Genomic DNA, 13,913 nt, shown 5'->3' on the forward strand with positions numbered 1-13,913 from the left:
ATGAAATCAGCTGAAAAACTTACAGGGCTGACATTCGTTTTACACTTTAAAAATTTTTTATTTTAATGGTATATTAATTTTCCAATTACAAGTAAAGATGGTTTTCAACATTCATTTTTGTAAGATTTTGAGTTCCTCCCCCCCAAGTCACTAAGCAAACATATAGGCTATACATGTACAATCAATTTCTTTTTAAACATTTCTACATGAGTTATAGGAAAGAAAAAAATCAGAACAAAAGGGAAAAACCACAAAGAAACTACAACAAAAAAGGGAAACTAGTATATGCTTCCATCCGCATTAAATCTCCATAATTCTTTATCTGGATGTGGTTAGCCTTTTCCATTCCAAATCTATTGGAATTGTTTTGGATCGCTGTATTATTGAGAAGAGCAAAGTCTATATAGTTGATCATCACATAATCTTCCTATTACTGTTTCGCATTTATTTTTAATTTAGGAGAGGATATTTTAAAAATTAAGAGTACCAATATCAATTTAAATGTTAAATAATAAGGCTTTGTTCATATCTCCAAGGCCTGACTTGTTTTGTAAAGGCTTGGTGATTGGTTGATCAATGGATTGCCTGTGAGTAGGATGCTCACCCTGGAGAAGGATTCCAGGAGGAGCAGCTCTTCAGGAAGGACTCAAGGAAATTTTAGGAGCTCAGAAGCATCAGGGTCACATGAGCTATGTGTTAGGAGCAACTGGGGGTTAAAAACTGATTTTTTTTTCCAGGCTTGTAATAAAGAACCAGTAAGTTAATCATTTGACTATAAAATATAAGGGGTTTTAAAGCATTCCTCTAGCTAGCAACTGAAACATGTAGCTACAACCAATTAAGATACCCCATGGGCTCACCAGCTCAGCCACTGGGAGTCAGGAATATGATCTCCCTATTATGTGTCCTTTTATTTTTTCTTCTAAACATATTTCTACATTTATCTTACTGCACAAGAAAAATTGGATGAAAAAGAAAAAAATGAGAGAGAAAAATACAAGCAAGCAAACAACAAAAAAATGTGGAAATACGATGTGATCTACATTCAGTCCCCACAGCCCTCTTTCTAGATGTAGATGGCTCTCTCCATCACAAGTCTATTAGAACTGTCCTGAATCACCTCATTGTTGTAAAGAACCACATCCATTACAGTTGGTCACCATATAATTTTATTGTTGCTATGTACAATGTTCTTTTGATTCTATTCACTTCACTTAGCATCGGTTCATGTAAGACCAGGCCTTTCTGAAATATTTTTAAAGCTTTTTATTTTTAAAAAATATGCATGGATAATTTTCCAACATTGACCCTTGCATAGTCTTATGTTTCAGATTTTCTCCTCCTTCTTCCCACCCCTCCCCTAGATGGCAAGCAATCCAATATATATTGTACATGTTAAAATATACGTTAAATCTAATATGTGTAAACCTATTTATACAATTCTCTTATTGCACAAGAAAAATCAAATTAAAAAGGAAAGAAAACGAGTAAGAAGACAAAATGCAAGCAAACAACAATGAAAAGAGTGAGAATGTTATGTTATGATCCACATTCAGTTCCCACAGTCCTCTCTCTGGGTGCAGATGACTCTCTTAATCAAAAGATCATTGGAAATGGCAGCAATCGGCTCATTGTTGGAAAGAGTCACATTCACCAGAATTGATCATTGTATAATATTATTGTTGCCATGTACAATGATTTCTTGGTTCTGCTCATTTCACTCAGCATAAGTTCCTATAAATCTTTCCAAGCCTTTCTGAAATCATCCTGCTGGTCATTTCTTACAGGAACAATAATATTCCATAATATTCATATACCACAATTTATTTAGCCATTCTCCAACTGATGGGCATCCATTCAGTTTCTAGTTTCTAGCCTCTACAAAAAGGGCTGACACAAACATTTTGTACATACAGGTCCCTTTCCCTCCTTTAAGATCTCTTTGGGATATAAGCCCAGTAGTAGCACTGCTGGATCAAAAGGTATGGGCAGTTTGATAACTTTTTGGGCATAATTCCAGATTGCTCTCCAGAATGATTGGATCTGTTCACAACTCCACCAATAATGTATCAGTGTCCCAATTTCCCTACATCCCTTCTAACATTCCTCATTATCTTTTCCTCTCTTAGCCAATCTGACAGATGTGTAGTGATGTCTCAGAGCTGTCTTAATTTGCATTTTTCTGATCAATAGTGATTCAGAGCAACTTTTCATATGATTAGAAATGGTTTTAATTTCTTCTTCTGAAAATTGTCTGTTCATATCCTTTGACCACTTATCAATTGGAGAATGGCTCGAATTCTTATAAATGTGAGTCAATTCTCTATATATTTTAGAAATGAGGCCTTTATCAGAATCCTTAAATGTAAAAATGTTGAAATCATTTCTTACAGAACAATAATATTCCATAACATTCATATACCACAATTTATTCAGCCATTCTCCAATTGATGGGCATCCACTCAGTTTCCAGTTCCTTGCCACTACCAAAAGGACTGCATAAACATTTTTGCAAATGTGGGTCCTTTTCCCTTTTTTATGATCTCTTTGGGATACAGACCCAATAGGGGCTATATGTCCTTCTCTTGCACTATAGTCTCTAAGATGGAGTGTGTGATTATCAAACAGTATACACTGTCATTCAATTACATAGGGATGAGAGTTGCGGATATTATTGTTATTGTTCATCTTTCATTTGTGAAAAGGACCAGTGACAATATAGATGATGTCTTGATGTGTGTATAAACTGGATTTAAGTAAGGCAGAGTTGCACAATGGAGTCAGCATTACTCTCTGTTCCAGTATCATCAAAGTCCAGTGACATGACGAATCAGGATAACTGGCAATGTGGGACCTTGGTAATCAAACTCTGAGCCCTTACTTCAGCTGGTCTTCATGACCATTGGAACCAATTGTTCTTATTTTACAGGGGGGTGCCTTTAGATGCTTGAGGTAGATATTCCTTAACTCACCGACTGGTTTGAAGCTTGTTGGTTACCCTCAACCTAGTTTAGTTTAGCCCATGTACTGAGATAGTTTATGAAATATGGCCATTATATATGATATAACTTCTTGAAACCATAGAGTTGAGAGTTGAGGGATAGATGGACTACAGAGGCAGATGGGCAACCCTGAAAAGGGCTGAGTAAGCTTTTATGCCAGAGATGTTAGTCCTTCTGAAACACCCCATATACTCCAATAATCGAACTCATAGGAGTTGAGGAGTTTAGCAAGACAGAATATATATAGAGAAGAGAAGACCCAGATCAGATCCATCCACCCCTTGTCCCTGTGCTAACACATTGGATATAGCACATGGAGATCTGCAATGGAATCCAAGAAGAATGAATGGATTAAGCAGGGAAGAAGACTCTAAAGGCAAAACAGGAAGGAGAAGGCGGATATATCCCATGTAGAATAGTTAAGGAAGATTATTAGTATTGGTATTTTAGCAACTGATAAGTTTGGTGACTGGAGAGAAAAGCTAGAGTGGTAGGATTGAGAAATAGGTAGGAATTGAGAAAGTGGAGGCGTGGGTATAAACATCAGTACCAACAGTCATCCTTTACAATCTTTGCCTCCTTTTCAATGTATGTCTTTTATCCTGCACCAGGAAATGCCTCCCAGTCCTAGGACCCTAGCTACTCTTAAGAGACCCTTTTGGAAGCAGCCTTGGGTTCTATCAATCAATTGCTAGATGGGAGCTCAGGGTGTGGAAAATAATTGTTGGATATGCTTGGAGAGTTTGAGGTTTGATGAATGGGTTACTGAAGTATACCCTCAAGTCCTAGTTTTAATTATTTAGTAGCAAGTGTGTTGGGAAAAGAGCCAAGATTTGTAAATATGCTTTTTTCCTTACCAGGGAAGGCTATAGCTTTTTAGATTCCAATAGCCTAGGACCATGACAGTGAACATTGTCAAGCAGTCATAAGAACCTTTCTAATAGCTATAAATGTAAGTTAGTTAATAGTCCATCTGAAAAAAAAAGCTGTTTTGTTTTTAATGGATCACAAATTTCACCAAAGTCAGTACTATGATATGATATTCAAAACCACAAGTGTACTCAAACTTCATTCAGAGAATCAGAGTGTAGAGAGCTATGAAGGTCATTGTCCAAGGATAGAACCAACTCCCTTATAGGAGCCAATTTTAACATTTTCAGTATGAACATTTATGCCTTAGAAACTGGCAAATACTCCAAACCAAGGTTTGATATATTATTTTGTTGATTGTCTAAACATGGAGAAAACTAGTCTATGGGCCAAACTCATCTTACTGCCTGTTTTTAATGTGTCCCTGAAGCAAAATGTGGTCTATTGGGTCCATGGACTGAAGTTTTCCAGTTCCCAATATACACTGAAGAAAGTGACAAAGAAAATGTTATAATGTAGATTAAAGTCTGTCAGAAGTAAATTATTTTTATTTTAAAAAATATTTTAGATTCTATTTCTGAGAGCCAAGATGGTGAATCACTTTAACTCTCCCATGTTCACTTCTGGGTAATAGAGACAGAGAAGCAAAAAACAAAAACAAAAGACTCCAACCATAAAAAGTTATTATAGTGACAGGGAAGAACAAGACAGAAACTCAGAAGCCAACAGTGTCAAAACACCTATGAGTAAAAACCCAGATTAATGAGAAGTGGTCTCAAGTGCAGAAAGAATTCATGGAAGAGTTCAAAAAAGAGCTTTAAAATCATATAAAAGAGGTAGAAGAAAAATTGGGAAAAGAAATGAAACTGATGTAAGAGAATTATGAAAAAAAGAGGCAACAGCTTAGAAAACTTAGAATATAGAACTGACCAAATGGAAAAAGGAGATACAAAAATCCACTGAAGAAAACAACTTCTTAAAGAGTACAATTAACCAAATGGAGAAGAAAGTACATAAAAATCAGAATTGTCTATATGGAAGCCACTCTATGAGATATCAAGAATAAATCAAATAGATTCAAAAAAATGAAAAATGGAAGAAAATGTAAAATACTTTAAGGGAAAAACAACTGACCTGGAAAATAGAACCAGGAAAGACAATATCAGAATCACTGGAATATCCGAAAGCCATAATCAAAAGGAGGGCTTGGACAGTATTTTTCAAGAAATTATCATGAGCAAATTAGTCACTGAAAGAACTCAGTGATCATCTCAGGAAAGAGATTCCAAAAAAATTTCAAGAAACATTTTTTTAAATTTTTAAAGCTTTTTATTTTCAAAACACATGCATGGATAATTTTTCAACATTGACCCTTGCATAGCCTTGTGTTTTAGATTTTTTCTTCCTTCCCTCTCCCCCCTCCCCTAGATGGCAAGCAATCCAAAATATGTTATACATGTTAAAATATATGTTAAATCCAATATGTGTAAACCTATTTATACGATTCTCCTGCTGCACAAGAAAAATCAAATTAAAAAGGAAAGAAAATGAGTAAGAAAACAAAATGCAAGTGAACAACAACAAAAAGAGTGAGAATATTATCCACATTCAGTTCCCACAGTCCCCTTTCTGGGTTTAGATGGCTCTCTTCATCATAAGATCATTGGAACTGGCATCAATCATTTCATTGTTGGAAAGAGCCATGTTCATCAGAATTGATCATTGTATAATCTTGTTGCTGTGTATAATGATCTCCTGGTTCTGCTCATTTCATTTAGCATCAGTTCATGTAAGTCTCTCCAGGACTCTCTGAAATCATCATCCTGATTATTTCTTATAGAATCCCATCCACTCAGTTTTGAGTTTCAAGAAATATTAACAATAAAATTTCAGAAATACCAAGTCAAGGAAAAATATGACAAGTGGCCAGAAATAAGCAATTCAAATATCAGGGAGTCACAATTAGGATAATGTAAAACTTGATAGCTGCAACTTTAAGGTTATGGAATATAATAAATATTCCAAAAGGCAAAAGATCTAGAAGTATGGCCAAAGATCACATACCTAATGAAATTAAGCATAATGACTTCAAGAAGGAAAAGTCTTTTCAATGAAATAGAAGGATTTCAGACTTTCATAAGAAGGCCAGAACTAAACCAAAAATTTTACCTTTAAATATCAATGCTCAGGAAGCATAGATGGTGCAACTAGGTAGTGCAGTGCAGTGCAAAAAAAAAAAAAAAAAAAAAAAAGCATAGACAGGTAAAGAGGGAAAAGAATACATTAGGTATTCAATGTTTATATCCCTATATGGGAAAATGATACTTATAATTTTTTTTTTTTTTTTTGCTGAGGCAACTGGGGTTGTGTGACTTGCCCAGGATCACACAGCTAGGAAGTGTTGAGTGTCTGAGTTCAGATTTTAACTCAGGTCCTCCTGACTTCAGGGCTGGTGCTCTATCCACTGCACCACTTAGCTGCCCTGATACTTATAATTCTTGATAATTGTATCACTAATAGTACAACTAGAAGAAATATACATAGCCAGCATATATGGGAATGAAATAAAAAAAATTTAAGGGATGAAAAAGAGGAGTTCACTTAGTGCAGAAGGGAGAGGTAAAATGATGTAAATTATTTTACATGAAGAAGCATGAAAAAACTATTAGAGTGGTAGGGAAAATGAGCGAGTGGGTGTCGAGCACTGCTTAGACAGTATTCTCATCAGTATTGGCTCAAAGAGGAAATAATACACACAATCTTACAATATGTTGTTTACAAGAAACACACTTGAAGCAGAGTGACACAAAAAGAACAAAGGTAGGGGGCTGGAACAGACTTTATTATACTTCAGCTGAATGTACCAAAAAAATAAACAAGTGAACACCAGAGATAGGAATTCTGATCTCATCCAAAATAAAGATAGACCTAATTAAATAAGAAAAAGAAGGAAACTACATCTTGCTAAAAAGTACTACAGATGTAGAAGCAATACCAATACTAAAAAATAGCACTCAAATTCTTAAAAGAGAGTTAAGTGAGCTACAGGAAGAAATAGAAAAACTCTACTAGTGGGGGATGTTCAATTGTCAGAACTCAATAAATCCAACCAAAAACTAAATGAAAGGAACTAAGGAGATTAAATCAAATTCTAGAAAAGTTAGATATGATAGACTTTTGGAAAAAAACTGAATAGGAACAGAAAGGAATATACCTTTTTCTTAGCAGCACATGGCATCTACACAAAAACTGACCATATAATAGGGCATAAAATTTCAAAATCAAATATAAAAAGTCAGAAATATTAAATATGTTCCTTTTGGATTATCATGCAATACAAATACATTCAACAAAGGGCAGTGAAAAGATAAATTAAAAACTAATTGGAAACTAAATAATCTAATCCTAAAGAAAAAAAATGGTCAAAGAACAAATCATAGAAACATTCAATAATTTCATTAAAGAGAATAGCAATAATAAGACAACATACCAAAATTTATGGCATGTAGCAGAGCAGAGTAGAGGAAAATTTGTTTTTCTAAATTTCACCAACAAACTGGGAAAAAACACAAATCAATGAATTGGGCTTGTAACTAAAAAAAACTTGGAAATGAACAAATTTAAACTCCCTAATGAAACACCAAATTGATGATCATGAAAACTAAAGGTGAGATTAATAAGATTAAATGTAAAAAAATCCATACAAACAAATTATTGAGTTAATAAATAAATCTAAGAGCTGGTTTAATGGGGAAAAACAGCAATAAAATAGAAAAGCCATTGATTAATTTGACTTAAAAAGAAAATCAATATTAAAATATCAAAAATAAAAGGGTGAAATCACCACCAATAAAGAAGAAATTAACACAATTATTAGGGAATATTTATTGCTAATTATATACCAATAAATCTAACAATCTGAATGAAATTAATGAATATTAATGAAAATTAAAATTACCTAGATTAACCTAGGTCAGGAAATAGAAACTCTAACTCCATCTTAGAAAAAAAAAATTGAACAAGCTGTTAATGAACTCTCTAAAGGAAAAACCCCCAGAGTTCATGAGTGAATTCTACCAAACATTTAAAAAATAATTAATTTGTACACTATATAAACTGTTTGGGAAAATGAGCAAAGAAGTCCTATGAAACTCTTTTTATGACACAAACATGATCCTGATATAAACCAATTTTTCTAATGAATATTCATGAAAAAATGTAAAAATCCACTAGTAAAGCTAATCATAGCAATATATCCTAAGGACTATGATTAGGTCACTATGACCAGGTAGGATTTATATCAGGAATACAAAATCAGTTCAATATTAGGAAAACCATCAATATAATTGACCATATCAATAAGAAAGCTAACAGAAACATATGATTATCTCACTAGATAACAGAAAAGACTTTTGATAAAATGTAGCACACATTCCTATTAAAACATTAGATAGCATAGGAATAAAGGGAGCATTCTTTAAAAGACAAGCAGGATTTAACTAAAATCATCAGCAAGCATTGTCTATAATGGAAATAAGATATAAGCCTTCCCAATAAGATCAGAGGTAAAACAAGGATGCTTCTTATTGCCACTAGAAATGTTAACTTTAGAATTAAAGAAGAAAAAAAGAACTTGAATCAATTAGAATAGATCAAGAGGAAACAAAACTATCATTCTTTGCAGATGATATGATAATGATATATCTTGATATGATATGGTAATATACCTTTAGAATCCTAGAGCATCAACTAGAAAAAGTATCTGAAATAATAACTTTATTATAATTGCAGGATATAAGATAAATCCACATAAATCATCAGCATTTCTTTATATGATCAATAAAGTCCAGCAGCAAGCAATAGAAAGAGAAATTATATTTAACACAATTGTAAACAACATAAAATACTTGGGAGTCTATCTGCCAAGACAAACTAAGTAAACTATATGAACACAATTAAAAACACTTTTTGCACAAATAAAGACATCTAAACAATTAGAAAAAATATCAATTACTTTGGGGAGGCTGAGCTAATATAATAAAAATGACAATTCTATCTAAACTAATTTATTAATACAATGCCGTAGCATTCAAACTACCAAAAATTATTTGATAGAGTTAGAAAAAATAACAAATTCATCTGGAAGAACAAAGGCCAAGAATATCAAGGGAATTAATGGGAAAAATATAAAGGAAGGTAGTCTATCAATACCAGATCTCAAACTATGTTTTAAAGCAGTAATCATCAAAACTATCTGGTATAGTTTAGAAATTGTAATGTTCGGGCTACTTTCTGGAGGTCTTCTAGACAGCCTTGGTCTCAGCAGGATAGTCACCACTAGGATGGTCAGGAATAGAGTCTAAAGTCTTTGTTGTCTCCTCCGAGCTCGTCTCCTTCATAGTCTGTGTCTGTCACAATCTGTCTCCTTCACAGTCTATTCACTGTGACTGATTGGGTCCCCGGTTCTCTCAGCCCTTAAATACCCTATTACAATTACATCATTACAGCATACTGAGTATATGCCAACTAGAGTGATTATATCATTATATCATACTAGATATTTATGAACTAGAGAACCATTATCTCATCAATCACACTAAGTAAACACCTTGTTGTAAGTATCCTTGTTTTAAGTATACTTCTCCAGAGTTCCAGCCCTCTGCAAGAAATAAGAGTGGCAGATCAGTAGAATAGATCTGATACATAAGCAAGGATCTTAGTTTTTGATAAACCCAACGATCCCAGCTTCTGGATTAAGAACTCACTATTTGATAAAAACTTCTGGGGAAACCTGGTAAATAATAGGATACATATTAAGTATATACCAACACCTCACACCACGTACCAACATAGGGTCAAAATAGGTGCATGTTTTAAACATAAAGAGTGACACCATAATCAAATTAGAAGAGCAAGATATAGTCTACCTGTCAGACTTTTGGGGAAAGGAAAATTTCATGACCAACCAAGAAATAGAGAGCATTACAAAATGCAAAATAGATTATTTGATTAGATTAAATTTAAAAGCTTTTATACAAACAAAATCAATGCAACCTAGATTAGAAGGAAAGCAGAAAGCCAGGAAACTATCTTTACAACCTGTGTCTCTGATAAAGACCTCATTTCTCAAATATATAGAGAATTGAGTAGAATTTATACAAATCATTCCCCTATTGATAAATGGTCAAAGAATATGAGCAGGCAGTTTTCAAATAAAGAGATCAAAGCTATTTATAAGCATATGAAGTGTGATAAATCACTTTTGATTAGAGAAATGAAAATTAAAATAATCCTGAGATATTACCTCACACCTATCAGATTAGCTAAGATGGCAAAAAAAGAAAATGATAAATTTTGGAAAGCATAAGGGAAAATTGGAACACTAATGCACTATTGGTAGAATTGTGAATTGATCCAACCACTTTGGAGAGCAATTTGGAACTATGCTCAAAGGGCAACCAAACCCTTTGATCCAGCAATACCACTACTAGGTCTGTATCCCAAAGAGATCATAAAAAAGAGGAAAGGCCCTACAAGTGCAAAAAAATATTCATAGCAGCCCTTTTTGTTGAGTCAAAGAATTGGAAATTGAAGGAATGCTCACAAATTATAGAATGGCTGAGCAAACTCGTTTATGAATGCAATGAAATACTATTGTGCAATAAGAAATGGTGAACAGACAGATTTCAGAAAAACCTGGAAAGACTTGTATGAACTGATGCAAAGTGATATGAGCAGAACTAACAAAACAGTGTACACAGCATTAGTAACACTGTCTCACGATCAGCTAGGATGATTTAGCTCTTCTGAACAACATAATGATCTAAGACAAGTACAAAATTTTTATGAAGAAAAATCCAGATAAAGAACTAATGGATTCTGAATGCAGATTGAAGCATATTTTTTCACTTACCTTATTCTTTTTCATGGTTTTTAAATTACTTTTGATCCATTTATTCTTTCATAACTGTGTCAAATATGGAATATGCTTTATATGATGTCACATGTATAAATTAAATTAAACTGACTACCCTCTTTAGAATAGGGAAGGAAAGGGAGGGAGAGAGAAAAACATTTAAAATCTTACAAAAATAAATGCCAAAAGTTTTCTTGATTGGTAACTGGGGAAAAATAAAATATTATTTAATTAAAAAGAAAAAAAATCTGTTATTTGTTTTAGTCAGCCTTGTACTATCTTTCACTGCTTCCCTCCTCATTGAGAATGCAAACCCCCCCCAAAAAAAACAAAAAACAAAACAAAACAAAACAAAACAAAACAAAACAAAACAAAACCCAGACCCATTACATATGTATGGTCAAGCAAACTAAACTTCCACATTGACCATATCAAAAAATTATGTTTCATTATTCATTCTGCAATCGTATTTCATCATTAGTCTTCTGTTGATAAGAATTCATATTTATATACAATAACTTGTTCATCCATTCCCCAGTTTTTCTCAGTTTCTCATTCTAAATTTAGCACCTAAAAAAGAGCTACAGATATTTTTGTGCATCTGTGGAATTTGGTTTTTTGGGAACTAATTCCTCCCTTAATTTACCTTTCCTCTAATTTGTTCTTCCTTCTCCCCTTTCTATTTTCTCTATTGAGTGAAATGTATTTCTGTACTTAACTGGTGTGTTCATATCTTCCTTCTTTTGACCAATTCAGATGAGAGGGAAGTTCAAATGTTAGCCCCCTCCACTCTATCATTCCCTCCTCCTTGATTGTGTAAATGTTTCCTTATTGTGTAGGTTCACCCTCATTAGGTGACATAATTTCCCCTAACCTTCCTTCACTCACCTTGTTCCATTCTTCTTCCATTCTTTCTACTCTTTTCTTAGACTCATCAAGACACAACAAAATCTTGTACAATTGGATTTCCTCTATGAATTCTGATGACAATAGGGTTCAGAAGGGATATGTGTATCATTTCTCCATATTTGAATGTAAGCAATTTATCCTTATTTAGTTCATTATCATTGTTTATTCATGGATTTTTAAAAATGCTTTTCTTTGTTTCTATGTTTGAATTTCCAAGTTTCTGGATCTCTGATCTTTTCATTAGAAACACTTAAAAGTATCTTGTAGTGTAATACTCAGTTTTTCCAGGAAAATTATTTTTGGCTGTAATTTCATATTCCTTGTCTTCTGAAATATCATATTCTAAGATCTGTGCTTTTTTATTGTGGTAGCTGCCTATGTGATCTTGACCCAGATTGTGGTCTTGGTTTCTTGGTGCTCGAATTATTTCTTTCTGACTGCTTGTAGCATTTTTCTTTAACTGAAAAACTGTAAATATAGTCTATAACACTTCAGGGAATTTTGATTTTGGGGAAGAGACCAGTGGATACTTTCTATTTCTACTTTGGCCTCTGGTTCTAAGATATCTGACAGTTTCCTTTTAAGAGTTCTTGAAATAGGGTGTCTATGCTCTTTTTGAAATCATGATGTGCATTTAATCCAGTGATTTGTAAATTTCTAACCTCAAGTCAGAGAGTTTTCTGTGATGGTGGACTGGGAAAACTACACATATAGGGAAGTTAAAAGATAGATGAAATGCCTGTGAACTCTATTTGGCTAGCTGGCTGCTCTGTGTGATAAAACACTTTGGCCATCGGAAGTAGAGTCTCCTTTTGTAGAGAAAGTCATACACAACTAAAGTCATAAGAACAAGTAATTTCATCTCCTTATGAGCTAATTAGCTAAGAATATTTCCTTATCTGCTATTGAATGGCAAAGGACCTACCTACTCAATTAAAGAACCAAAGATTAAACCTTTGGACTCAAAGCAGGAAAAGATGGTAGAGTCTATCACTCTTCTTAAGTGGAACCTCAGTTGAATTTTCCAGATGCAGAAAGAAGACAGAAGCAGAAAGGAGCCCCATAGCCATTTATACCCAATTTATCAGTCAAGAAAGTTAAGTGTCTACTATGTCCCAGGCACCCAGTAGGGCAATGCCTAATGCCAACCATGAAATAACAGGACTGTATGTATCTGTGTATCATGGCATAGTGTACCAAGGTAATGACCATTCCAAAATCTAGTGCAAGCAAGACATGTTATCTGGCTACCTATGTCTCTATATTTGTGTCCCTTACTGGCCACATATTTGCTCCTGGAGGATCACTTGACAGAATTTTTACTAGGCTAATTTCCAGTTTGGACTCTACATGGCTGTCCTATCCCCCTTCTGAGGTCCTGGGGAACTGTGATGCTGAGGGCTTGGTAGGCTTGTATTTTGAGTTAATTTATTGACTTCCAAAGAGCCCCACTGATCACTGGTTTGGAGAACATGAAATAAGAGTACGTTTAAAGGCTAGAAGGGCTTCAATGATAAGTTCTTTGCATTTGAATTACCTGAAAAACATCTCTTTGAATTCCAGGGTGTGGGTGTAACATTGTGGGTGGCCCAGAGAGATGGCTCCTTTTTTTCACATCCTTACCTTGGGTCTCTATAGCAACAGTCCTCCAAATATCACAGAACATGTTTGCAACTCTCACTTCATTTATAACTTATCACCTCCTTTGGGTAGTGGGAGTGGAAATCTAGCCAGAGACGTGATTGGGCCCTAAGCCACACACACTCTATATGTCCTCACTCCATGATTCTGTGATTCATCATTTAGGGCTCCTTCCCCTACCTCTTCCCTTCATGGAAGACTAAACCAACTATGATGTCTCAGAGTATACACAGTGACATATGCAGAGCAGATTAAGGGTGTGGAAAGTCTTGTGCAGTCTGCTTCTATCATTCTTTCGGGCTTGTCATATCTATGCAGGTGACTCTATTTTCAATTCTGTTGTTTTCTATCCCCTCAGATCTCATGCAGTATTGTGGTCTTTTCCAAGTTGCAAACCTTGGTTTGTCCAGATAAAGGTAGGGAAGGCTGGAGACCATATCAGTATGAGGATCTGAAAATCAGAATCATTGGAGTCTAATCCAGATTATCCTGCATGCTTTGTGATACTGAGCAAGCCACTAATTCTCCGAGACTCAGCTTCCTGGCTGCACAATAAGAGTGCTGGACCTCAGGGT

Source organism: Sminthopsis crassicaudata, chromosome 6 (genome assembly GCF_048593235.1).
Source record: "Sminthopsis crassicaudata isolate SCR6 chromosome 6, ASM4859323v1, whole genome shotgun sequence".
In the NCBI taxonomy this organism is placed as follows: Eukaryota; Metazoa; Chordata; class Mammalia; order Dasyuromorphia; family Dasyuridae; genus Sminthopsis; species Sminthopsis crassicaudata.